Genomic DNA, 26,233 nt, shown 5'->3' with positions numbered 1-26,233 from the left:
GACTTTGTTCAACACAGAACTGATACAGCAAATATCTTGGATAAATGTTAAGACTGTAAGAATATAGTCTTGATCGAATACGATGTCTTATGTTGCAGAGGAGTGATTCATTCCTCAGCTTCAGCCACATGATGAAGGTGCCTTATTCAGGGTCAAACTCACTTTGTAGTGAACAGAGACGTTACTTCCAGAAGTCAATTTTAGCCCATTTTTTCTCTTGCCATTGATTATAATGGGGTTAGGTTACCCTCAAATTATAAGCCATAGTGAAGAATTTCAAGTTAAGTGGGATAAATCTGTTTCTGATCAGTTAATCCAGTTGAGACCAGCCAAGATCAGCTTAAGACATCTCAGTATAATGAAATTCAATTTTCTTTCTCTTAAGATGAGGTAGAGAAATACTGTCACGGGGACTGTTAAATAGCAGTCATGGTTATGACAGAGATCTGTTCTTCTCAGGTGACTCTGTGTTTAGCCTGTGGTTACCCAGTGGGACAAGATAATATTCTCTTTAAGTCATTCTGTGTGAAAGAATGAAATGTGTAGCTCTTCTATCTGCACCTTGCTCCAGTCTGTGGCCTCCTGTAACTGTGCCAGTCTCTGAGGGCACAACCAGCAATAGCAGGAGGTAGCAATAACTCTCATCCAGGAGCTCTTCTTTGGACCTGCCTCCTTTCACCAGTGCAGGGGTGGAGGCTTTGGGCTGTGGGTTTTGTCTGGCTCTCCCTGTGGGCTGTGTATTGTTGCAGTGCTGAGGTTGCACCCATGGAGTTCTGCTGTATCCCAGCAACCAGCAGAAGGATTTGGACACAGACCCCAGTGCCAACTGGTGGGAGCCTATTCCTCACCATATGTAAGAGCCATGATTTTGCTGACTTGTTCCACTCTCCAGAGTGATTGTCAGTTCTGTCTATATCTCAAGCCAGTCTTAAATCATAATTAGTGAAGGGAGGGCATGAATGGTGAGATTTATTACAGACCTCAACGTCCAGGCAAATTTCAAGCTTAATAAAAAAATGGTGGCTTCTGAACTAAAAAAAAGTCTGATTAAGCAACATGTGGGGCTTTCTACATATTTTATGGTGATTAATAATGCAGCGATCAGAAAGAGAACAGGGACCTATCGAAAACAAAAAAAATACAGTTGTTTTTTTTTCTGCTTGAATTCTAGTGTTTACCTCTCCATAAAAAACATGGTGCTGCCTGTACCAATCAAGCAGATGTATGATTAGGCTGTCAGTATTGACCATATTGAATACTAAAGAAATAAAATGTTTTTGGACATCAGATGCCATCAGATAACACCAATCCCAAGTATGAAACAGAAAGAAATTGATCAATGCACCAAAGGAAGAGTCCTTAAAAAGAGGCAGAGCAGCTCTTAGCCATTAGAGATGAGAACACTAAATAGCATTTGAGTTTGTTTGTAGTTGGTTTGAGTAAAAGTAGCTCTGAGTTAGACACCAGATCTGTAATTCAGGAAGCCACAGAACTGGCTGCTATTAGGCAGCAAGGTGTGAGCTTAGTTAAAACAGACAATGAAAAAAGGTTGCAACATAAAGCAGTTTGATTATAATGCAGCCAAGATGCTTTGAAAAAGCAGGACTAATTTCCAGGAACATTGCTATTATAGCTGCCCTGCTCTTGGGACACAAACTAGTATCTCTGCATGACACTACATTACGGAACTGGCAAAGAAGGCTATTTATGGTATTGCACTTGTGGTCTTTCTAGCCTCTCTTACATTACAGTACAACCTCATCTGGCTTCTCCTTGAACTGGTCCATGCCTTTAGCTGGCAGAGAAGGATTCATAGTGAGCCAATCTTGTGTAGACCTGCCAGTGTTTTCAAAGCTGATTCGTGTAGCTCCACATAGTGCTGCACTGCATGATACAGACTTATCCTCTCTCCCTGTGCATGCAGCTGTTACAAATGTAGAAATATAACTGAGTGCCTAGGGATTGTGTCCCTTGTCCAAAATAACCTTCTTAAACATAGGGTCAGCCAGACAGATCATATGCCTCAATTAGATACCTTTCTCAGTGCTCCAGTAGGATCAAATAGGGGCATGTCTTTGTAATTTTTGCTGTATCCCAATCAGGTTACACATAGACTTTCAGCCCAGAATTATAATAAAAGAGTCCTTGAAATCCTAAATGCTTCATAGGTAATATGTCTCTCTTTGATATCAATAATATTAGGAGAAAATAACCCGTTCAAAACTGCATTCACCGAGTTACCAAAAATCTACAGAATGCTAGTAATAATAAAACAGCTCAAAAGAGCAGAAATTCCTGACAGCTATTAAGATTACGAGAAGGTAATATAAACCCCAGAAGTGTAAGTCTGATAGGTTGTTTGATCACAATCTAGAAAAGATACAGCAATAAACAACAGATAGCTGTACATATCATGTTATCTGAGTCTCTCTGTTTTCAGCTGTTACACTTTCTGAGGCAAGAATGATGAATAATAGTTTCACAAAATTTGAATGTTAAACATTTTTTAGTCAATATTCATCACAATCTCCAGAGATCATATATGCCTTTTTTTTTTTAATACTGCATTTAGAGGAAAGGTAATTGCCAAAATAATAGGTGAAGGAATATAATAATAACAACATATTTTCTCTCTATGAAATAATTATTGTATATTTTCCCAAAGAATGCAGTCAACATTAACTTTTTGAAAGGCTTGAATGGGTCACTGCGTTGAAGGAAAACGAATTTTGGGATTCCTTCTTGTATGGTCAGATGTTTGAACAAGTAATGATGGCGTTATGAACTGCCAGAATAGTAAATACACAGCACCACAGCCAAACATATGGAATTTAAACCTGGCATAATCATCATCATAGCTAGGCTACACGAACAAAGACTTGGGAAGGGCTCTACCCATGCTTGCTGAAAGCATGCTGGTGGCTAAAAAGGCCAGTGCAGGATAGGCAAGTCCAGTTGCAAAAGGCACAGTGGAAAGTCTCCTTAGGTGATATCGGTGAGGAATGGTTCTTTCTATGTTGTCTTTTTACCTTGAGACTGATTCTGTGTGTGTTTTCAAAGGAAGCAGCAGTGATGCAAATGGTGTGTCTCCATGAATCCTGACTGGAGGTCAGAGTGGACCATTGATAGCAGTCAATATGGCCAAGGCTGAGGTGTTGTTTCAGGGAGTCCTTGTATCTCCTTTTCAGGGCTCATCTCCTACGGCAGCCATTGGCGAGTTCACCATAGAGCACAATCTTTGGGAGGCGGTGATCCTCCATCCTGGAGACGTGCCCTGCCCAGCACAGCTGCGTTCTCATCAGCATGGCCTTGATACTGGTGACCCCTGCCTGTTCAAGAACAGACACATTGGTCACGTAATCAGACCAGTGGATGTTTAGGATTGAACGGAGGCAGTGCTGATGGAAGCATTTGAGGAGTTGCAGGTAGTGACAGTAGAGGACCCAGGATTCAGACCCATATAAAAGAGTAGACAGTACAATGGCTCTGTAGACACTGATATTTGTACTTTTCTTCAGGTGTTTATTACACCAGTTTCTTTTATGAAGTTTTCCAAAAGCTCTTTAGGCCTTTGCTAGCCTGTTGTCTATCTCTTTGTCAATCTTACTGTCCGAGGAAATGATGCTTCCCACATAGGTGAACTGCTGGACTGACTTAAGCTCTGAATTGCCTATGGTGATGTGGGGATGATGGAAGACTTCCTGAGGTGCAGGTTGATAGAGAACTTTTGTCTTCTTCAAACTGACTTCCAGCCCAAAAAGCTCAGCAGCCTCTGCAAAGCAGGATGTTAACTGCAGAGCTGCTTAACGAGGGCGGCATAATCAGCAAAAAAGCAGCTTGTGGACAAGGTGATTCAGGGTCTTGGTGTGGGCTTTCAGTCCCCTTAAGTTGAATAGGCTTCCATTGGTACGATATCGGGTGTAGATGCCGTTTTCTTCATTGATGTCTGTCTGCCGTGGCTCCTTGGAACATCACACTGAAGAAGATTGTGAATACAGTTGGTGCAAGAACGCAACCTTGTTTCACACCATTGGTTATTGGAAAGGGCTCAGAGAGTGCATTGCCATATCTGACTTGTCCACGCTGATCCTCATGTAGCAGGATGATCATTTTGAGGAACTTGGGGGGACATCCTAAACATTCCAAGATCTGCCACAGGCCTTTTCTGCTCACGGTGTCAAAAGTTTTGGTGAGGTCAATGAAGGTTACATAGAGACCTTTGTTCTGTTCCCTACACTTGCAGTTGTCTGAGAACAAACACCATGTCTGTGGTGCTCTTATTGGCTCTGAAACCACACTGGCTTTCAGGTAGAACTTCTTCTGCAATAGCGGGTACTAATCTGTTCAGAAGTATTCTTGCAAGGATTTTACCAGCAATGGAGAGCAAAGTACTACCTCGGTAATTTGAGCAGTCTGATTTTTCTCCTTTCTTCTTGTACAGGGTGATGATGACTGCATCACGGAGATCTGGTGGTAGTTCCCCTTGTTCCCAGCAACGCACAACAAGCTCGTGGAATTTGGCATGGAGTGCTTGACCTCCATGCTTCCAGATTCTGTGTGGAACCCCAGCTGCCTTGCCAGTTTTTACCTGTTGTATGGCCTTGAGTATCTCTCCCATAGTAGGGGCTGCATCCCATTCATGTTTCACCAGTTGTTGTGTAATGTGTGAATTGCTGAGCCTTGGACTACACAATTGGCACTGAAGAGAGTGTAAAAATGTTCAGACTATCGTTTCAGGATGGAGGTTTTATCTGTTAGAAGCATTTGGCCATCTGCACTGAGTAGGGGGCTTTCAACCTGGTGTGTGGGTCCGTACACTGCTTTCAGAGCCTCATAGAATCCTCTTTGGTCACCCAAATCTGCACATGGTTGAGTCTTTTCTGCTAGGTTGAGCCACCATTTGTTCTGGATGTCTCGAAGTTTCTGTTGGAGCTTACTGAATGCAAGATGAAAGGCAGCTTTTCTTACATGGCAAGATGGCTGAGCAAGGTGTGCTTGGTAAGCAGTTCTCTTCTTCTTCAACAATTCTTGGATCTCTTGATTGTTTTCATCAAACCAGTCTTTGTTTTTCTTGGAGGAGAACCCTAAGGATCTTCAGAGGACTGCAGGATGCAATTTTTAATATGTTGCCAAAGTGCTTCAGGAGAGGGATCTATGGGATTATCACTAAGTCTAGTTTGAAGGTTACCTGGAAGCTGTCTCACTGAACTAGTTGAAGATTGTTAATTTGGAGCCTCCTCCTTGGAATGCTGTTTTTCTTAAGTTTGAGCTTAAAGTGGAGGTTAAGTTTGCAACGTAAAAGGCAGTGGTCTCTGACATTCTGCACTTGGCATCACTTGGGTATGATAGACTTCCTGAATATTTCTTGGTTGCACTAAGACATAGTCAATGAGGTGCCAGTGCTTGGATCGGGGATACATCCAAGTTGTCTTCAGACTGTCTTTCTACTGAAAGATAGCATTGGTGACGGTGAGTTGCTGATCTGCACAAAACTCTAGCAGGTGGCATCCATTGTCATTGCAGTTTCCAAAATCATGCTTGCCCAGTACTCCTTTCCAGGCTTCAGAGTTCTTACCTACTCGGCATTGAAAGCACCAACGGTTACAATCATTTCATCTGCAGGAACCTTTTGGGTGAGGTGGCACAGATCAGTGTAGAATTTGTCTTTTTCTGCTGGATCAGCTTGGAGAATTGGGGCATGATGCCTAAAAGAACATGTTGCATGTTGTATAGTGGGAGGCATAAGGAGATAATGTGATTGGAATGACCTTTTGGGAAATTCTCAAGTTTAGAGGTGATGAAGTTCTTAATCATAAAGCCAGCTCCTGAAAGGTGACTTTCAGCTTTGGGTTAGCCTGTCTAGTACAGTGTGTAGCTGGCACTATGTTTTTTAAGGCTGCCTTCCTCATGAAGACGAACTTTACTGAGAGCAGCAGTGTTGATGCTGTGACAGTTCGTGGGCAATTAGAGCAAAATGATGCTCAGTAAGTCCATGATCTGCAGTATCAAGCATGGTTCTGAAGTTCCAACATGCAAGTGTCAATTTCAACACACCTTTGAAGGCAGGTGTATGCCTCTGTCTCTGTCTTTGTTTGACTGCATTAGAAGATGGTGGTTGGCCACGGTGAAGGATGGAGATGAGCTTTGGTTAGGCCACCTTTTCTAGGTTCCTCTCCATGTGGAGCAAGCAGTGCTGTCCTTGAAAAAGGCTGCTTGGGCATTCAGGATGGTGCCTCATGAGACTGTTGTCTCCAGGGCTAGTCTAGAATGACCAATGTCCTGAACCGCCTGCATGTAGGGTTGGGTCTGTGGCTTTCAGCACTTCCTATCACCTGCTGTTTTCAACCCTTGCCTGTCGCTACAGGGCTTTGCAATGTGGGTGAGCCTTTCGAGCCTGCACAATGGATTTTTTAGGTGAGGCACGGCGTGTGTGGAACTGGCCCCACCCTTTACTCCTAAGGTTCATCTGCCAGGGCCTAGCGAGTTTGGACAGTGACAGGATGTAGTTTTGGTTAGAGTATGCTTCTCTTAGATGGATAACCTTACAGGGCTAAGTGAGCTCCATCTGCACGGATTTTGGAGTTAGAGTTGTTCTTCTCCTAAGATGGTTGCCAGAGGGCTAGCGAGCCCATCCTGCCCATGGACACACTTTATCTGAGCCTTCAGCTGAGACCTGTCTGGCATGGGAGACCCTACCACAGGCACATACCACCGCCAGCATAGCACACAACCTCATGAGATTCTCGCCTGCGACAAGCTTCTCTCCTGCAACAAGGGGGTGTCAGCAGAGAAGAAACTGACATTATAGTGTTTGCCTAATGACAGAGAAATTTGTGATAGCCTGTGGACAGAAAACTGAAACTGGTGTCATGTTTGAATGATTTATCTATACTTAAGTCTGATTCTTATCCTCTCTTTTATCTGCTACTTCAGGATTTGTTCATTTAGCTATGCTTACATCTGATGATATTGGGGCCTGCTGATGAGCACATAACTCCTGCTCAGGAGCTGAACATCCATCTCAGATGTATCTCAAGCAGACTGTTGACTGATGAATCTGCAAAATCTCAATATACTAGTCGAGCTAAAAATTAGCTGGTTTCAGAAGACATGAGCACTTGTACATAACTATACAAGGTGATAAATATCAATGTATTACATTTTAATGCATCAAAGGATTCAACTCTGTTACTTTTTATGGCTTTGGTTTCTGTGGTTTTAGGAAAAATGTGTCATAGTCATAACCTCTATATATCTATCACCTAATTAAAATAGAACCAGAAGCAATGAAATTATTCTCTACAAATTGGATTAGAAATTCTGTCCTTTAATCTCAGTGTTCCAAATAACAAATGTACCAGATAAAAGAGACCAAAGCAATAGTTACATTTATGACTCCTGGAAAGTATTTCTACCAAGCTAAATTATTTGCTGAATTACACTTTCAGATTCTTTGTATCATTTCAGTATGTTGGGCTTCCATTTTTCGCTAGGTACTGTTTAATCCCCTGGAAGATTTTTACTGAAATTCTACAGCATATTTTTCTTTCTGAAAAGTTAAAGATACTGTAAACATGCTTTTTTTTTCCTCAGATACATGGTTTTGCCCTTTGTCCTACAATGTATTATGAGTACTGAAATTTTTTTCCTCTTGTAGGTTGCACTACATGTAAGCACCAGAAATTCTTTGAGCTCTGACTATTATAGGAAGAAGTAATTAAAAAAAATAAACAAGCCCTCAAAAGCCCAAAACTAAAACTTAAGTGAACACTATCCTCTGAATGAATCAATCTTACTTTATATGCTGTAAGGGTTTTAGGAACTGCATGTGCCTTTTGAGGATTCATATCTGCAAAACTCTTATCTTTCCAATAACAAAACCTGGAATATTTGGGGTTCAGACTTCATTAATGGATGAAACAAAATGTGTTAACAATAACTTTTTACTGTGCTCCTGTTCATAGTGTTCTTTCAGTCTTCTTTACAAGAAACCTTGTCTTTCATTGACATAGTTAAAGTCCAGAAAAAAGAATAACCACAGAAAAAAGTTGAACACAAAATGCACTGTGATATCTTTTAAATTCTCAGGCAAATGTCTGTGCTAATAATAATAAAAAGAATGGATTCCTCTTTCTGAAATATTTTCGGGCAAGACAGTCCTCTGAAACCATTCTTTCTGTGTGTTGGAACAGAGTGAAAAATGTGACTTACTATTTTATACAATCATTTAGGTGAGTCTTAGGGAAGTTCTCACTGTCTTCCTCCATGTCCTCTGGACATGTGGAAGAAATTACTAATAAATTATATCAAAAAATCAAATATAAATTATAATAACTTTTTAAAATGAATTGTTAGCTTATATTTTTATGGTGATATCTGAATGTCATATAAACTGGGAAAGCAATATTTTGCTTTTCTGAGGAGTGTGTGGCTTGCTTTCCAAAAGACTTAAGCTGAATACTCACTCATATTAAACGGCATTATTTACAGCTGGTATTAACATACAGGGTTGCAATTCATGGAAGAAGAAAACAAAAGAGGGTTAAATATTTGGAATATATTGCAAATCATACTGACTAATAATATTCTGTATTCACTGCTTACAGAATTTGGATACTCTTTGGATGGACTTGTGCTCTGCACCTATGGGATTCACCAGGAGGAAAGAACTGGCAAGGCTGCCTTAGGGTCTGCACATGGCACATTTGATCTCCCAGTCCATTACAAGAAACATCTAGCCTGGCAAACAGAAGTGTAAAGCTCACAAAACCACCAAGGATATTTGTAAAGTTTGGTGTGTTTTTTTGTCTTTCTTTTTCACTGAAATAGAGGGAGTTCTCAATATTGGGGACTTAAAATTACAAAGCCATAGTAAGACCTTCCTTGGCTGGCAGCTGAGTTAGGAAAAGAATCAAGATGAAAAGTGAAGGGAAAACACAACTTTTACAAGAATAATTAGCCACTGGAACAGACTATCAAGGGAAAGAGGGAGTTCATTATGTCTTGAGTCTTTGTGAATACCAGACTGCTTTTAAAATCATGTTTGCTGATGTCTGTAATTTTTATGATGTGTCTTGTGATGCTTAGTGGATTCTGTGTTAAGCCAGCTTCTGTGTTTATTTGAAATGCTCAGATTTCGTCTCATGCTGGTCATGCTGAACAGTTTGTACCATCAAAGTGAAACCTAATGCCTCCAAAGTAAAAAGGCAAATAAAGATACCCAAATATTTTTAAAAATCTCAATGTTTTGCAGTCAATATTGTACTTTCTGTGCTTGTCTTATGATTCTTGAGTCTTTGGAGTTGTCAGTAATGCAAGATGAAGGATGAAGAGGGTGATAAATAATTCTACAGCCAGGTGTCAGATGTTTCAAAATTGCCAGCCCTTGTTCTTGTAGATGACTTTAACCTGATGGATGTCTGTTTGCAACTCAACACAGCAGAGAAAAAACAGTCTAGGAAATTTCTAGAGTGTGTGGAGTATTATTTCCTGTTGCAGCTGTGTTATGGTTTTAGCTAGGCCTAAATTTAGGCTTTAGTTTTCAAAGTAGGCCTCAGATTATCAGCTGACTCGAGCTGGGTCAGGCCAGCTGACGGCTGACTTCTACTGGCTAATGGTATTCCACACCATCTTCCGTCATCACCTCAAAAACAAATGCAGTAGAGTAGGACGGGTTCTCTCAGTTCCCATCATGGCTGAGATGGAGAAAGGACATGCTGCCATTGTTCTGCTGAGGTAGACCTTGCTGCTGCCCTGACACTACTTTGCATTTTGTTTTAGTTCAGGGAAGTAAAAATTTTATTGTATTTCTCTTTCTTTTCCTTATTGGGTGTCTTTTGGGGTGCTTTATGGATCCGGAGTGATGGGATCTGTTTTTGGTGGGAGGTGAAAGAATTATTTGTTATATCTAACTTGTGTAGGTGTGTGTTATATTGTAGTTTTCTTTTAATTTTCTCTTTTCTGTATAAATATATAAACCTGTTTTAAGGGGTTTTTTTTCTTCCTTTTATCAGCAGGGTGAGGGGAACTCTAAGTCTGTGTTTCAGTACTTGACATTTTGACAGCTCAGCAGAACACACATAAAGGAAAGTACCAGAGTTGAGGCTCTGTTAGACCTGCTGTTTACAATTTTACAAATGGAGAAGGGCTGATGGGACATGTCTTGGTCAGAGGCTGTCCGGGGTACAGTGACTGTGAAATGATAGAGTTTTCAATACTTGGTGAAATAAGAAAGGATATCAACAAAACCTCTACCCTGGACTTCTGGAGGGCAGACTTTGGCCTATTCAGGAGAAAAGTTCAGAGAGTACCTTGGGAAAGAGCCCTTGAAAACAAAGGGCTCCAGGGAGGATGGGCATACTTCAAGAAAGAACTCGTGAAGGTGCAGGAGCAGCCTATCCCAATGTCCTGAAAAGTGAGCTGGTGGGGAAGATGACCAGCTTGGCTGAACGGGGAGATTTTGCAGATAATTATGGAAAAAAAGAGAGTTTATCACCTTTGGAAAAAGTACAGGCAATTCATGAAGCATTTAGGAATGTAGTTCAGTCATGTAGAAAGAAAATCAGAGAGACAAAAGCACAATTTGAATTAATCTGGGTACTTCAAATAAGGATAACAAAAAGGGGTTTTATAAATACATCAACAGCAAAAGAAGGGACAAGGAAAACCTCTATTCTTTGTTGGACATGAAGGGGAACACAGTTACCAAGGATGAGGAAAAGGCTGAGATACTTAGCACGTTCTTTGCCTTAGTTTTCAACAATAAGAAATTTTGCAGGATAACTGGCTTCCTGGGTTGTTAAGACAGGGATGAGGAGCCAAATAGACCCCCTGCAACCTAGCAGGAAGCAGTTAGTGCCCTGCTGAGCCACTTGGATCCTCACAAGTCCATGGGACCAAGTGGGTTCCATCCTAGGATGAAGAGGGAGCTGCACGAAGAGCTTGAAAAGCCACTCTCCATCATTTATCAACAGTCTTCGCTCACTGGGAAGGTCCCAGATAACTAGAGGTTGGCCAATGTGATGCCCACCCACAATAAGGGCCAGATGGAAGATGTGGGAAACTACAGCCTGGTCATCCTGACCTCAGTGCCTGGCAAGGTTTTGGAACAGATCATCTTGAGCATATACAGGACAGCTGGGGGATCAGATACAGCCATCATGCATTTAGGAGGGGCGGGTCCCGACTGACCAATCTGATCTCCTTTTATGACCAGTTGAGCCATCTGGTAGATGAAGGGAAGACTGTGAATGTGGTCTATCTGGACTTCAGCAAGGCCTTTGACACCGTCTCCCATAGCATGCTCCTGCAAAAGCTGATAGCCCACAGCTTGTACAGGAGCACTCTTGTCTGGGATGAGAACTGGCTGGATGGCAGGGCCCAGAGAGTGCTGGTGAATGGGGCTGCATCCAGTTGGTGGCCAGTCACTAGTGATGTTCCCCAAGGAACTGTGTTGGGTCCAGTCCTGTTTAATATCTTTCTTGATGATCTGGAGGAGGGGATTGAGTCCACCATTGGCCAATTTTCAGATGACACCAAGTTGAGGTGGAGTGTTGACCAGCTGGAGAGTAGGAGTGCTCTGCAGAGGGATGTGGACAGGCTGGATAGGTGGGCTGAATCCAGTGATATGATGTTTAACAAGACCAAGTGCCAAGTACTACACTTTGGCCACAACAATCCACTGCAGCATTACAGGCTGGAGACTGAGTGGCTGGAGAGTAGCCAGAAGAAAAGGGACCTGCGGGTAATGACTGATAGAAGGGTGAACATGAGCCAGCAGTGTGCCCGGATAGTCAAGAAGGCCAATGCCATGCTGGCCTGTATGGAGAATAGTGAGGCCAATATGACTAGGAAAGATTCGTCTTCTGTACTCAGCGCGGGTGAGATCACACCTTGAGTCCTTTGTCCAGTTCTGGGCCTCTCAGTTCAGGAAGGATATTGAGATGCTGATGCAGGTCCAGAGAAGTACAATGAGGCTAATGAAGGGACTGGAGCACAAGTCCTGTGAAGAGCAGCTGAGGGAGCTGGGGTTGTTTAGTCTGGAGAAGAGGAGGTTCAGAAGTGACCTCATCACTCTCTACAACTACCTGAAAGGAGGTTGCAGCCAGGTGGGAGCCGGTCTCTTCTCCCAGGCAATCAGCAGTAGCATAAGAGGGTACAGTCTTAAGATTTTCCAGGGGAATTTTAGGTTAGACATTAAGAAGAAGTTCTTTATAGAGAGAGTAATCAGATATTGGACTGGGCTGCCCAGGGAGGTTGTGGGTTCACTGTTCCTGGAGGTATTTAAGAAGAGACTGTGTGTGGCATTTAGTGCCATGATCTAGTAGATGAGGTGGTGTTGGATCATAGATTCGACTCAATGACCTCAGAGGTCTTTTCCAACCTAGTTGATTCAGTAAAAAGGGTTTTTTGAAGTTCTCTACCATCTGAAATGTGTGTGAGGGAGCTAAGAAACATGTAGTTGGACTTGAACAACTTTGGTTTTCCATGAAATCTTTTTCCTTGAAATCTCCTGACTTTTTTTTCCCCTGATCTTAAAATTCTTCACTTTAATAGGCAAGTATTACAACTGAAAATTCAGTGTCTTCTTTTGCTTGAAACTATTTGAAGACTGTAATTAACATACACTTGAAGAGAGATGGGAACTCCCTGACACCTCTATTGCTTACTCTCCACTCTCTTTTGAAGTTCAAATTGAAATCTACTTTGCTATCAGTTCAATAAAATTTGCTATGTATCTGTGAAACTTATTAAGAAGTGCATTGCTTTTATTTAGTTTTTTTTTAATTATCCTTAATTCAAAACAGGTTGAACAAACAGGCACTCATTTATTTATAACATCGGGAGCAGGCAGCACAGTCACAGATGTTCATAGAAAAAGTAGATGAAAATAGATGAAGAAATAGGAGAAAATCTCTGTTTAGCATACTTCACTAGGATTAAATCAGAAAGGTTTCCTTTTCCTTCTCAAAATGGAATTGTTTTTTCTCTGTCAAAATTGTATTTGAGTTTCAGGATTTATGGTTGCTACTTCTGTCTGCTGACTGAATATTATAGTTTTTATTAATTTTCCTCAATCAAATTTTCCTGGAACCATGATCATGCTCTTTTTTTTTTTCTTCACCTCTTTAATGATTTCTGTTTTATCTTTCTAGAAAAGTCAGTCTGGCTTCCCACCAAATTCAAGGGAGACAAAAAAGAGAGATTATTTGATTTCCATAGTTATGTAAATATATCATGTCTACTGGGACTCATCCTTTGCTCTTAACTAATTAGTGAAGAACACTTTATTTCTATGAGGTGCATGCATGACTGTCTCCTTCCCTTTGGTGACTAATTCTTCAGTAAGGAATGTATTTTTCTTAGACTTTACTGTATTAAAAACTTTTACATTAAGATGCACATGATGAGACAACAGTCTCAACTGTATACAGCTTATTACTAGCTTGTGACTGAGGCTAGAAATGATGTTACAGAAGTCCTCTGGAGTGAGAGTGGATTTGGGGGTGACTAATTCACTATTTCTTCCTTTAAGGCATGTAATAGTGTTGTATATACAATCTATTTCCCCTGAAAGTAGATATGTGCATGAGACTCTATTTCCGAGCTAGGTAAGTGGAAATGAAAATACTCTGATCTGCAGCCCATTTCATTTTGCTAGAATATACAGATATGTATTTAAAATCTGTTAACAAGTGTTCAAGTTAACTGGATGAATATATTCCACAATGAAGTTTTCTTTTAGCTAGTGGTTTAGTTTATTTTAAAAGCAATTTTATTTTTTTTTTAATTACACTGTTATGAATGTTTTGTGACTTCTATCAGTGGCAAAAAGCCAAAAATAAAGTTTTAACATTTGATAGAACCATTCTATGATATCCCTTTGAGGAAGTCCCATTTTACACTTAGAAAAACCAAAAATGTCTGGAAAAAAATGCTCCATACTCCAGTATCAAGCAGGTCAATATTCTGAAGTTAGTTTGGGTTGGAACAGACCTTAAAGACCAATTAGTTCCAACATCCTGCCATGTGCAGGGACACCTTCCACTAGACCAGGTTGCTCAAAGCCCCATCCAGCCTTGCCTTGAACACTTCCAGCAGTGAGGCATCCACAACTTCTCTGGGCAACCCGTTACAAAGCTTCACCACCCTCACAGTAACAAATTTCTTCCTAATATCTAATCCCAATCTACTCATTGTGTTATAAACACAGAATAGTACATAAATCTTGAAAATGTGCCTTTTACTATCTTTTGATGAGGAATGCTTGCTTCATTGACTAGTACCATTTGACAGGGAGCTCCCTGGTCATCAAATGCAGTGCTTCTATATTTCAGGCAGGCATTTCAAATCATCCCTTTCATAATCAATTCAGTGCTCATCTAGTATGTGAAAATTATTGATGATAGTTGGATTGAAAATCGGGATTTTTTTTGTGTGTGTGTATTGATCAGGGGACAATGAGGCCAACAGGATACCAATGAGCTACAATTGAATAAGCCAATTTTGAGGTAAGAAAGGCAGGAGGAGTACAGACCCTAATAATACTCACTACTGATAAATTTAAATTCTGGCTCTGCTAAAATAGATACAGATTTCGTCACTGACTGTTCTGAAGCCAAGCAATTACTTCCAAGTGAACTCTTGACCATTATAAAAGTTGTTTGAATGTTAAGTTGTTTTTAATGGGACATTGTTCAGATATGTATTATTTATTCTGTTATTTATTTGTCCTATAACTGAGGCAACAATTTTGCCTATTTTCTGTGTGTTTTGCCTTAGAAAAGGCTTCTTGACATTCAGAATCCTATTGTACTTTCATTCTGGTTAGACAAAATCTGTAGTACAAAATCTGTAGTAAAACTGAAGCTTAAAGAAACCCAAGGACCACAATGTACCACACCACACCACACTGCACCACACCACATTTTAGACCAGATTATGTTAAACTGTTTTCTTCAGCAAGTGTTGCCATTGAATTTTTTTCCTCACAGGTAATATAAAATTCCCTATCCCACTGAACTGAGACAAGGAACATTTCTGATGTCTCTAAATACCTAAGAAGCGTGTGTGTGTGTGTGTGTGTGTGTGTGTGTGTGTGCGCGTGTGCACGTGCACGTGAGCATATGTGTGTGGATGTGTGAGGTGTTCATTTCCAACAAGTACTGTAGGGTGAGCAAAGGCAAGCTTGAGACTCTTTTCTGAAACTTTATGAAACTTTCTGAACCTCCTGGGTGTGAAAAATTTCATGGAAAACCATATATGAGGAAGCTGACTTATGATATTTTGACACTTTCTTCACTAAAGCTCAAAAAGCTGAAACATACCACAATAATTCAAAGTTAAGTTAGCCAAAGGTTTTGAACTTTAGGGATATTATATAAGTTCAGTTTAGATTTGGAGCAAGGCCTCTCAGCAGATCTTATTCTACTTTAGCTTGTTTATCCACACTAGTTAGATGGTTATTTAGCAATTAGAGTCTGGGAATTCAGTCTCTGGAACTAGACACAAACTGAACCAGCAGCTATGACAGTGGCAGTACTGGAGGTCAGGATTTAATACATGGATGTGTGCCCCTCGAAGGGGTCAAACTCCAAAAGCCCTACACATAGATGGGCTGATTACTGATCACACTAAGTCATAATAGGTACCGTGCTCTGAAGTAATTTGCCAGCTTATAGCAGTGTTATCACTCCATTCAGTCGTGAGGTTAAAGAAGATGATTTCTTGGAAGACTAAATACCTCTTTTATGATAGTTTAAAAGGATAATTAAATTTAATTTTTTTTTTTTAATCTTCTAAAATAGGTAATAACTAACCTGGGTGAAAATGCATGGATCATTGTGACTTTGGCTATTATAGAAGATTTATAAATATGGACATTGATATATCCTTTGTTATACAATACAATTACTTTGTGGTAGTTTTATTAAAGATAAATGGTGTTTTACTTAGTAGGGGTTTTTATTATTTTAAAGAAAACGACAAAAGGGCTTTCATTTAAGATCTAATTGATTTCCTGGAGGTCACTCTCCTTCTTAAGCTTCCTTTGATTTGCTGGAGAAGAATTGTTCTAATAAGAGGTAAAGAAGCACTGAACAAATTGCCAGCCTAGCCTACATTGGTAAAATACAGCATTATGGTAAGCATAATTTTGGGCAAGGTCAGTGTCATGTCAGGTCAGATGCCCTTGTTCTTACATACCAGTGTTTTGCCAGGAATAGTTCTAGCAGACATGCTAGTGGAAAGTGTTGAAACTAGATGATATTTAAAGTTCCTTTCAACCTGGGCCATTCTATGCTTCTATGACAAGTCAATGAAGAACTTCTTAGGCCAAAGTCCTGGTGACCATCCTGGCAATGCCCCAGTGTTATTCTGAGGCACAGTTTAGCCATGTACATGTAAATCTCTGTCCTCCATTTCTTTTGGCAATGGGTCTTGTGTACTGAGAAGGAGCAACAGAACAGAGAACTGCGAACAGAGAACTGCAGGTCCAGGGAGAAGCTCCAGCAAACGTGGTGGTACTCACTGGAGTTTGACTGACACTGTTCTGCAAATTTGAAACTGTGAACAGAGATGGAAAAAATCAGTTCTTCAGTTAAACATTTTTACCAGAAGTCCCACCTTCTGCAGAGTTAACAGGATATTTTACACTGTCTTCAAGAACCTGTGAATCTACCTCATGTTCTGCTTTTGAATTGAAGGAGTTCTTTTTAAAAGGACTTTTCATCTCAGCTAGGGAATAATTTTCCTACAAAACCACACAAATGGAAATACAATTTATCTGAATGATCTGAAGACACTTTGGCCATGTGACATTAATTTAATGCAATTTAAGCAAAATAAAATAAAATGTAAACACTAAATCCAAGAATCAAACTTTTTAAAGGTGGATTTTCCTGGCCACGCACTTACAAATTTCCCATTTTATTTAATTGCTATAAATAGAAATACATATATAGTTTGTTGTAGGCTAGGGACCTTTTTGCACTCCTGGAACTGGTCCAGAAAATTAATGGTTTCTCCAGCCCTTCAGTTCATCTCCACACACCTGCATAGGCATCTTTTTCTCCTCTGTATCTATATATGTATTAAAGTAGCTCTTTGTGTGACTGCTAACTTTCACAGAATCACAGAATCAGCTAGGTTGGGAAAGACTTCTGAGATCATTGAATCCAAGCTATGTCTCAACAACATTTCATTTACCAGACTATGGCACTAAGTGCCACATCCAATCTCTTCTCAAATACCTCTAGGGATGGTGAATGTGCCACCTTCCTGGGCAGCCCATTCCAACACTCAGTTGCTCTCTCTGTAAAGAATTTCTTCCTAATATCTAACCTAAACCTCCCCTGGTGCAGCTTATTGCTATATCCTCCTGTCCTACTGCTGGTTGCCTTGGAGAAGAAACTGATTCCCACCTGGTTACTACCTGTAACGAAGAGGCATGAACCCTCAGATCTGGTGCAAAGAGAATCATTTATTGTCTAGCACTTGCATATATTTATACCACATTTAGTTTTGGTTTTTGTTACTGTTCTCCAACCACCATGTGACATGCAAGCACACTTCCTCTAATGAGCATGCTGCATGTGTCCTCCCCACCAATCAGATTCCAACACGCAGTGTTCAGTCGTCCAGCTCCTGGTGCTGGCCACCTCCTTTTACCCTGTAGATGTAGTACTGACATCCAACAACACAGCATCAACACCTCGTGACTCTCTTCCATCTTGACTTTGTCATGATTCTTCATAACATCCTCCTTTCAAGTAGTTGTACAGCGTAACATCTCCCATGAACCTCCTCTTCTCCAGGTTGAACAACCTCATCTCCCTCAGCTGCTCCTCACAGGACATGTGCTCCCGTCCCTTCACCAGCCTTGTTACCCTTCTCTGGACCCACTCCAGCACCTCAATATCCTTCCTGAACTGAGAGGCCCAGAACTGGACAAAGGACTCAAGGTGTGATCTCAGCAGTGCTGAGTACAGGGAAAGAATGACTTCGCTAGTCCTGGTTGCCACACTATCCCTCATACAGGCCAGGATTACTCTGGCCTTCTTGACTATCCGGGCACACTGCTGGCTCATGTTCAGCCTGCTGTGAATCAGAATCCCCAGGTCTCTTTCTGTCTGGCCACTGTACAGCCACGCAGTCTCCAGCCTGTAATTCTGCAGTGGATTGTTGTGGCCAAAGTGCAGTACTGGGCACTTGGTCTTGTTAAACATCATATCACTGGATTCAGCCCACCTATCCAGCCTGTCCACATCCCTCTGCAGAGCACTCCTACTCTCCAGCTGGTCAACACTCCACCTCAACTTGGTGTCATCTGAAAATTTGCCAATGGTGGACTCAATCCCCTCCTCCAGATCATCAAGAAAGATATTAAACAGGACTGGACCCAACACAGTTCCTTGGGGAACATCACTAGTGACTGGCCACCAACTGGATGCAGCCCCATTCACCAGCACTCTCTGGGCCCTGCCATCCAGCCAGTTCTCATCCCAGACAAGAGTGCTCCTGTACAAGCTGTGGGCTATCAGCTTTTGCAGGAGTATATTATGGGATTTTCTGAAGTCCAGATAGACCACATCCACAGCCTTTCCCTCATCCACCAAGCGGGTCACATGGTCATAAAAGGAGATCAGATTGGTCAGTTGGGACCCGCCCCTCCTAAATGCATGATGGCTGTATCTGATCCCCCAGCTGTCCTGTATATGCTCAAGATGATCTGTTCCAAAACCTTGCCAGGCACTGAGGTCAGGATGACCAGGCTGTAGTTTCCCACATCTTCCATCTGGCCCTTATTGTGGGTGGGCATCACATTGGCCAACCTCTAGTTATCTGGGACCTTCCCAGTGAGCGAAGACTGTTGATAAATGATGGAGAGTGACTTAGTGAGCTCTTCCTCAGCTACCTCATCATCCTAGGATGGTTCCCATGTGGTCCCATGGACTTGTGAGGATCCAGGTAGCTCAGCATTGCACTAATTGCTTCCTCCTAGGTTGCAGGGGGCTATTCGGCTCTTAGTCTACCAATCCAAGGCCGGTTATCCTGAGGATGACTTGTTTTATTGTTGAAAACTGAGGCAAATAAGGTGTTAAGTATTTCAGCCTTATCCTTTTGGTAACTAATGCATGGAAAATAAGTCATGCATGGGCAGATTTTGCACATACACTATGCATAAATGGATATGGTGGATACATCATAGGTAGGAAGTTTTGAAAGTATAATTTTAGATTCTCTGTCATATAATTTGTAATTCCTGGAGTCAGCTAATTTTGTAAGTCAGTTCTTAGCTTGCCAGAAGTTGTTTATGAACTGTGTTTTATTTGTGAATCTCTGGTCATTTAGGAGTCTTACGATGTGTAGTGTGTACTCATATCTATAAAAAGCATGAGAAGGGAAAAGTTAAGAAGTGACCCTTAAATGGCACAATAAAAAGTAATGAGATGTGCTCATCTGGGAGAAAATAACAGTGAGAGGTATACAAACAGAAAGCAGTTCAAAAAATCTGACCCACTAGTAAGAAGCAGTAGAATGTGCAGAGGGAGAATTTCTGAAGGAGGTGGAATTTGTCAGCACTTGAAATCCACTGTGTTCATCTTTACTCATCACATCACATGATGGGACACTTAACATGTTTTGTTGTTTTTGTTTTTCTTTCATCTGTAGTAGCTACCACTGAGACAAGAAAGACAGCAGCAACTGCTCCCAGAGCTAGCTCCAAATTGTTTACAACTTCCATGGGGAGACTACTTTTAAACAGATAATTTTTATTTGCTAGACCACAACCCTTTTACTGCTTTGGTATCATTTAGATGATTATTTGATGTTTCCTCTTTCTTAATAAAAGGAAAAGTTTTTTTATTATTTTATTTTTACTTTTAAAATAATCTTTATTATATTTCTTCTAAGGTTTGTTCAGCTTCTGTTTCTCAGTGTCAGGCCTTTGCAAATGCAACTCTATATGGATGATGAGTTCAGTTGTGCCAAAAATACTCCCCGTAACTCTGACATTCCTTATACCATTGTTGCTTGTATCACATGAAAAAAATTAATAGCTATCCTGCTTTTATGTTTCTTCCATAAAGATAACTTCAAAATTTCTAAGGAAATCATTCCAGTAAAGGGCATGATCTTTTTAGCTTCCTTTACCTTCAGTCCTTCAAAAAAGCATTATTTCTAGAAAAGCATTCTGGAAAGAGAGTGAATAGAAATTAAAATAATAATTTCTAATTAAGTTAAAATTTTCATACTTGAATTCAGCTGGGCTTTCCTTTCAATCAAAATTGTTCCTGAATTGTGTATTTTTGTCTTTTTTTCCCTGCTAAATATGCCACCCTCATAAAATAATTTCCAATATTAATTGTTCTTATTAGAAGATGTTGAAATACGTCTTGAATTTTTTTTGCTCAGATAATCTTTAAGTAATTATTTTTTCTTTCCTGTCATATTTGTCTTCCTTTTAGAAAGTAATTGTAGCACTTAGGAATAAAGCTACTACACCCAATAAAAATAAAGTGTGTGTTGCCCAGACTTGACTTCCTCCAGATTTTTGTCAGTTTATGTGAGATTTATCTTACTTTAACTTATTCCATCTACTTCAGGCACCTATCCCTTTGGCTTCTGAGGGACCTTCGCCTTTATGTGACCAACATTAGCTAAGATTTCTTTCATTTCTTTCATTTCTTTGTGTCTCACAATGAAGGTTAGGTGGCATGATGTCTCAGCGGCACATTTTTGGGAGGTTCATTGTTAGGAGTTCACAGTTGAAGGATATATCTTTCCCTTCTGGTTTTCAAGCTCCACTTGTGTGGATTGCCTCCTTTATTACAAAATGGCCACTCAAGGCAAAGAACGCAGAGCACTTCAGTCACCATGTTCTTCAGCCCTAGACATGACCTTAATCCTAACCAACCACACAAAACAAGGCAGAGAAATGATGTTATTAACAATTGCCTTTTAGAACCAGCAGAATGTATTCACATTCTCAATAGCTTTATCCCTGGCTGTATCAGAGAGCTGATTTTTTTTTTTGTTTGTTTGTCATCTAGCGATGGTGGATCCCTTTCAGCATTATCACTGCCTCAGTTTTAGTGTTAATATCGCTATTTGAATTTTGAATTTCCACATCTATATAAGTTTCTAATAAGTCAAAGAGACACTCTTCTCTCCCTGAATATATTGTTCTAAGTGAACATTTCATAAACTGTTAAAATCCACTGAAACGATTCTTAATTAAGATAATTTCAACTAATTTTCAGATTAAAGATTTCACAGGGTTGTAATACTTCATAACAAAAAATTTATCCAAGCAACAACTTCTAAACAATTGAGAGGCTTTTCTGTAATCTGTTCTCCTAAATTTACATCTGGATTTTCCCAGGCATGAAAAATATCACCCCTTGGAAGTTTGCCTGATTGGAATTTGAGGATAAAGTAATTTTCTCAAGTACCTCACACCTGGAAATCCAGCTTTCTCTACTCTGGATATGCTCCTGAATAACTGGAAATCTCAGGCACTTCAACTGAATTCTGTCACCTTCATATGCAATGTCTGTTTTTTCTGAGAAAGCTTGAGACTCTTGTGTGTGTGCTGTACAGCGAATCCCATGTCTCCAGAAGGCTGTGGCTACACGCTGCAAAGCACCTGTAAAATCCTGGTAAGGATGCCCTCCTGTAGGATTGGGCAGGAGAAAAATCCCATGGAAAGAGTGCCCCAGAAAAAAGTTTTAGCTGACAGTTGAACAGGATCTTGCCTCAGGCATTTAACACTGAGCAGGGGCATGTGTGATTTGAAAGCTTGCATGTTTTTCCAACAATATGACTAGCTAGTTAAAATTTTTCTCTCAGACCATCACAAGTGCATTGATGCTAACACTAGTAAGTATCATATTTTAAAAAACTTTTTTGTTGTTTCTCTCACTCTAATACTGTTAATTTTGTTCTTATGGGTCTTCCTACAGCTTTGCTCAAGCTTTTACTCCTTGTCTTTCCTTGCTTTTCCTTTGCTTCTCCTTGCTTTTCCTTGCTTTTCCTTCCCATAGGTGTTCTCTGATGCTTTTTTCCAGGCTTAAATTTAATTTTAACCTAATTTGGCCTGTAACAGCTATAATGTAATGTGATAAGATAATAATAAAGGTGAATATTCTAATACCTACTTAACAATATTTTTTTTAAACTGTGGTATCTGCATACCTTTTAGAGAGTGCTGCTAGCATGTTGTGTTCTTCCACGAGTCTGCCCTTCATGGGGAGGCTGAAGCATCTTTTGGGCAATAGTTGTCTCACCTGGGCAGTGCATAGTCCAAGGGGTCTGGCATTTCTAAGAAGTCTCAAAAGGGAATTGCATACTCTTACTAACAGGATTGGTTTGGGGCTTCCAAAATCTGTTTCTTATGGAAGAACAGTAGATGCATTTCTGTGAGAATCATGGGCAATGCTGTCTTCTTAAAATACTGCTTATGAGAAGCTGGAAGTCTGTGTCAGGATAATGATCATATATTGCCCTATTGTCTGCATCTCCTTGTCTGATTCAGGTCACTGGTCTGTAGACAAACCTTATCTCTGACATGGTATGCTGTCCTTTTAAGCCACTGAGCTTGAAGCATTAGCAACCTTTAAATGCTCTTCTCACCCCTGTCCTGAAGATGAGTGCTACTGGCTGATGTCTCCACTCATGTAAAGACCTCAGTTAATCCTTGCACCTGAGTGATAATGTCCTATCAACCTTGCCCCTGCCTGAGAAAGCAGCTTAGCTCAAATCCAAATAATAATATTTTACTTTATTCCCCTGCAGTAGATAATGCTGTAATTCTATGCAAATGGCAATCAAGCAATTCGAGCAGCACCACTAAAAGCTGACACTTTATAGCACGCTATATATTTGCTATCCTTTTTTTGGCTTTTCTCAGTATTTATTCTTTTGCTGTGTTAGTGAATGGCTTGGTAAGTTATTTTAGATAGAGCTTTTTAAAATTCTTATCTAATACTTCTGGTTAGCATTCAGCACTTTTATGGAGAATGTGAATTACACACTATGTGAGGCAATAAAGATTTCATTCAAAACCTTAAGAAGAGCATTTTTAGAGTCACTGGGGATAAGACAATAAAATCCAGAATAAATACAAAATAGTGTTCCAGTGAGAATTGCTTATCACCAGCCAGAAGATTTTGCTGACTAACCCATGGGGGTAACGGCTGACAAACTTTTCTTAAAATCTGTCAGTTCTGCCATTTTCTGCATGGCTGCAGAGTAAATCATAGACAATAAGCAGAGCACCTTGTTCAGTATATCACTCCAGTACTTCCCAAGCACTGCAGTAAATGGACAAGAGACAAGTTTGTGGCATGTTGCTTCACATCCAGTGTTTAGATAACAGTCAATTAGATTTTACAGCATGGAGTCACTGAAGCTTTACTGCTCTGTTGGTAATAGGGTACCAAACAGAGAAGGTGGTTGTTTTAACTGCTAGGCAATAAAAGCAAAATACTATTATTATAGGTTTTTCTTCCCATTTCTTTTAGAATTCAGTTAGGTTTTCATGTCAGTTTGGAGATAATATGTGTTAACACTGTCAGACAAGGTACATGCTACCTGCAAGGCAGACCTATTGGTTGGGTAGACATGTTCATTATCAATGCTATGATGATCCGTGTCTAGTCTTGTCTGCTTCTGACTCTGTCCCATTGTTTTACATTTTATTTATCATTTTTATATATATCAATTTCCAGAAATAGTTTAAAGAGTGTCATCTTTCTGTGGTCTTTGCAAACTGGAAAGTAATTTTACCTCAAGAGTATATTTGGGTATATTTGTTAATGAAATCTGATTATATGGTTCAGAGGTTTACGTCTGTGAGAGATGCAAAATGGTTGCAGTGTTTCTTAAGAGGACAGACCCCAGGTTTGCTGAACAGGGCATGGAATCAACCTGCCAGCTCTGTCAGTGTGCATGTGGCAATGTTATGAAACTGCAGTAGGGAGAATAATGACTCATGTTCAGAGAAGGAGTATGAGCTTCTTCCTTAGAAATGAGAAATACATGATCACTGAGTAAACAGAAAGGCAGAAAGAACAGGGGAGCAGATTCCAACAGGGGCTCATGAAAAGGAAGGACAGATGCCCATAGATGTCCTGGAGATGTCCTAGATGTGCTAGTAACAGGGCAATAAATGTACTACAGGACAACCCACCTTATGGGGGAAACCCAGCCTATCTAGGTTTTCTGGCAGATTATGTTCCTCTCTTTTTGAGCATGACCTTATTTGGGGTTTTTGCTGATCCTTTAGGAAGCTTTTTACATGTGAATATAATTTTTATGCTTTTCCTTATCCCTGGGTGCATGAGTCCTTCTAGGCTATTGGGTAGTGAGGAGCACATTAATTTAAGTAAGCTTCAGAGAATCAAGAAGATTCTATCTACACTTTTATAGGGAAGGCACAGTAAGAGATCTTTAGCCAGGACATAGGTATGATTTTCATTACTTTTTAAGGGTGGGACTGTTCAAAACACAGTAGACTGGCTTTGTGAGCCATGATTGAAGGTAAACCTAAATGCAGTATCTCTGCTTACTGCAGTTTGTGGTCTTGTCCCTGTTGTTTAAGTAAAGAGGCTCTGCACATGCTGTGGAGAAAGCAGAATAGCCATGCCTTCTGTTTCCCCCTCTCTGCCATTTTCTGACCTTGGAGTGAAGTACACACTGAACTGTCTAAACTGTGAGACCTGTCCTATCTGGGTGCTTGCCCTCTTCTGCTACAATCCCAGGGACAGGTCTGCCAGTGGGAGAAAGCCCAGACTCACCAGCACAGAGGATGTCCTGAATGGACTCCATAAAATTCCACAATCTAGAAGCCTAGGGAGTCAGGACTTCCCTTGGATGGTCTTAATTGGGCTGCTAACAGACTGGAAGCCTTAAGAACTGCTATTTTTCTGCCCTGAATGGAAAGACCCTGTAGAACTTAATAAGAGCTAAATTGCACGGTTCTATAAAAATGAAACATGATCCTGTACACATTATTCTGCAAAGGCATACATAAATATATACGTGGATGCTGAAGTGTTTATAGGAAAGAAGTCTTGTACACAGCAGATTTTAATTTCTGTCCTTGAAATGGCAGAAGCTTGATATTGGTGTAGTAATTCTTGGTTAGAACGAAATGATGGCAAAATTTACTGAAAAGCTTTTAATTTTCATCAATGTATTCATACTTTATTGTAAAGGATTTTTAAATTTAATGGATTGCTTTAAAAGAATAACTATAATAACATTAAAAAGAAAAAATCTGTTCTCAGAGATAATACAGTTGATTTTATCATTATAATTTTATAATTATTACTACTACTACCACTTTTTTTTTTTTTAATGCTAGCTGGTTTAGTGAACAGCTTTGGTCTCTGTGAAGTACACTGAAGTCACCTGGTTGTGACAGAAGCCAAAGGCATATTTACATGATTTGAAATCACGACTAGGTATTGTACTAGTAAAAAACCCCAATTATGTTTTATTAAACCACATATAAAAATTCTAATGCAAGCTTGTTTAGAAATGACTGTAGTAGTGTTTAAAACAATTCTTTTTCATATGTATTTTATTCTGTCATAATACCTATTCGTAGCAAGTTGCCAGAAAGGTTTCTCTGTTTTTAACTGAATGGTGCTCAGAAGAAACAGTTCAGGTGCTGCTCGGTTTATGGAGTACTAAAAACTGTTCAGCAGTTTACTCTAATGTGGAGGGGAAAGATTTTAACCTGCGAACAGTGTGAGACTTGCCAAGCGCATCACCATTAGAGCCTTTAGATAAAATCACTGAGAAACACCACTTCCCACTGGATTTGAACTGCCCTGTGTGCTCTGCCTTTTGCTGCTAAGGAGTTCCTCTCTGGCTGATATAACTGAGGTACTTTTCTCCATTTCTCCCATTAGTTTGTTAACTTCTTTTCTGAGCTGAGGAATATGAGCTCATTTTTGTGATTTACAGTCTTTTTTCTTCTATTTTCCTGACTAAGAAGCCAATGTCACCTCTTTACCCTCCTTGATGCACTTTAGTAGTTGAATTTTATACCTAGAATTCTTAAAGAAGATAAAAAGATTAAGTAAATAGATGCAAATTCTTGTGTAAATGTATGCTTGTTTACAGAAACAGTGCTGCACTCTCCCTTTTATACTGATTCTTAATTCTTCCGATTTCATTAAGGTGTGATGGTCTTGATTACATTAGTGTCAAAGTAGAATTA

Source organism: Pithys albifrons, chromosome 1, assembly GCF_047495875.1.
Source record: "Pithys albifrons albifrons isolate INPA30051 chromosome 1, PitAlb_v1, whole genome shotgun sequence".
NCBI lineage: Eukaryota > Metazoa > Chordata > Aves > Passeriformes > Thamnophilidae > Pithys > Pithys albifrons.
Note: the sequence above shows the minus strand (reverse complement) of the source record.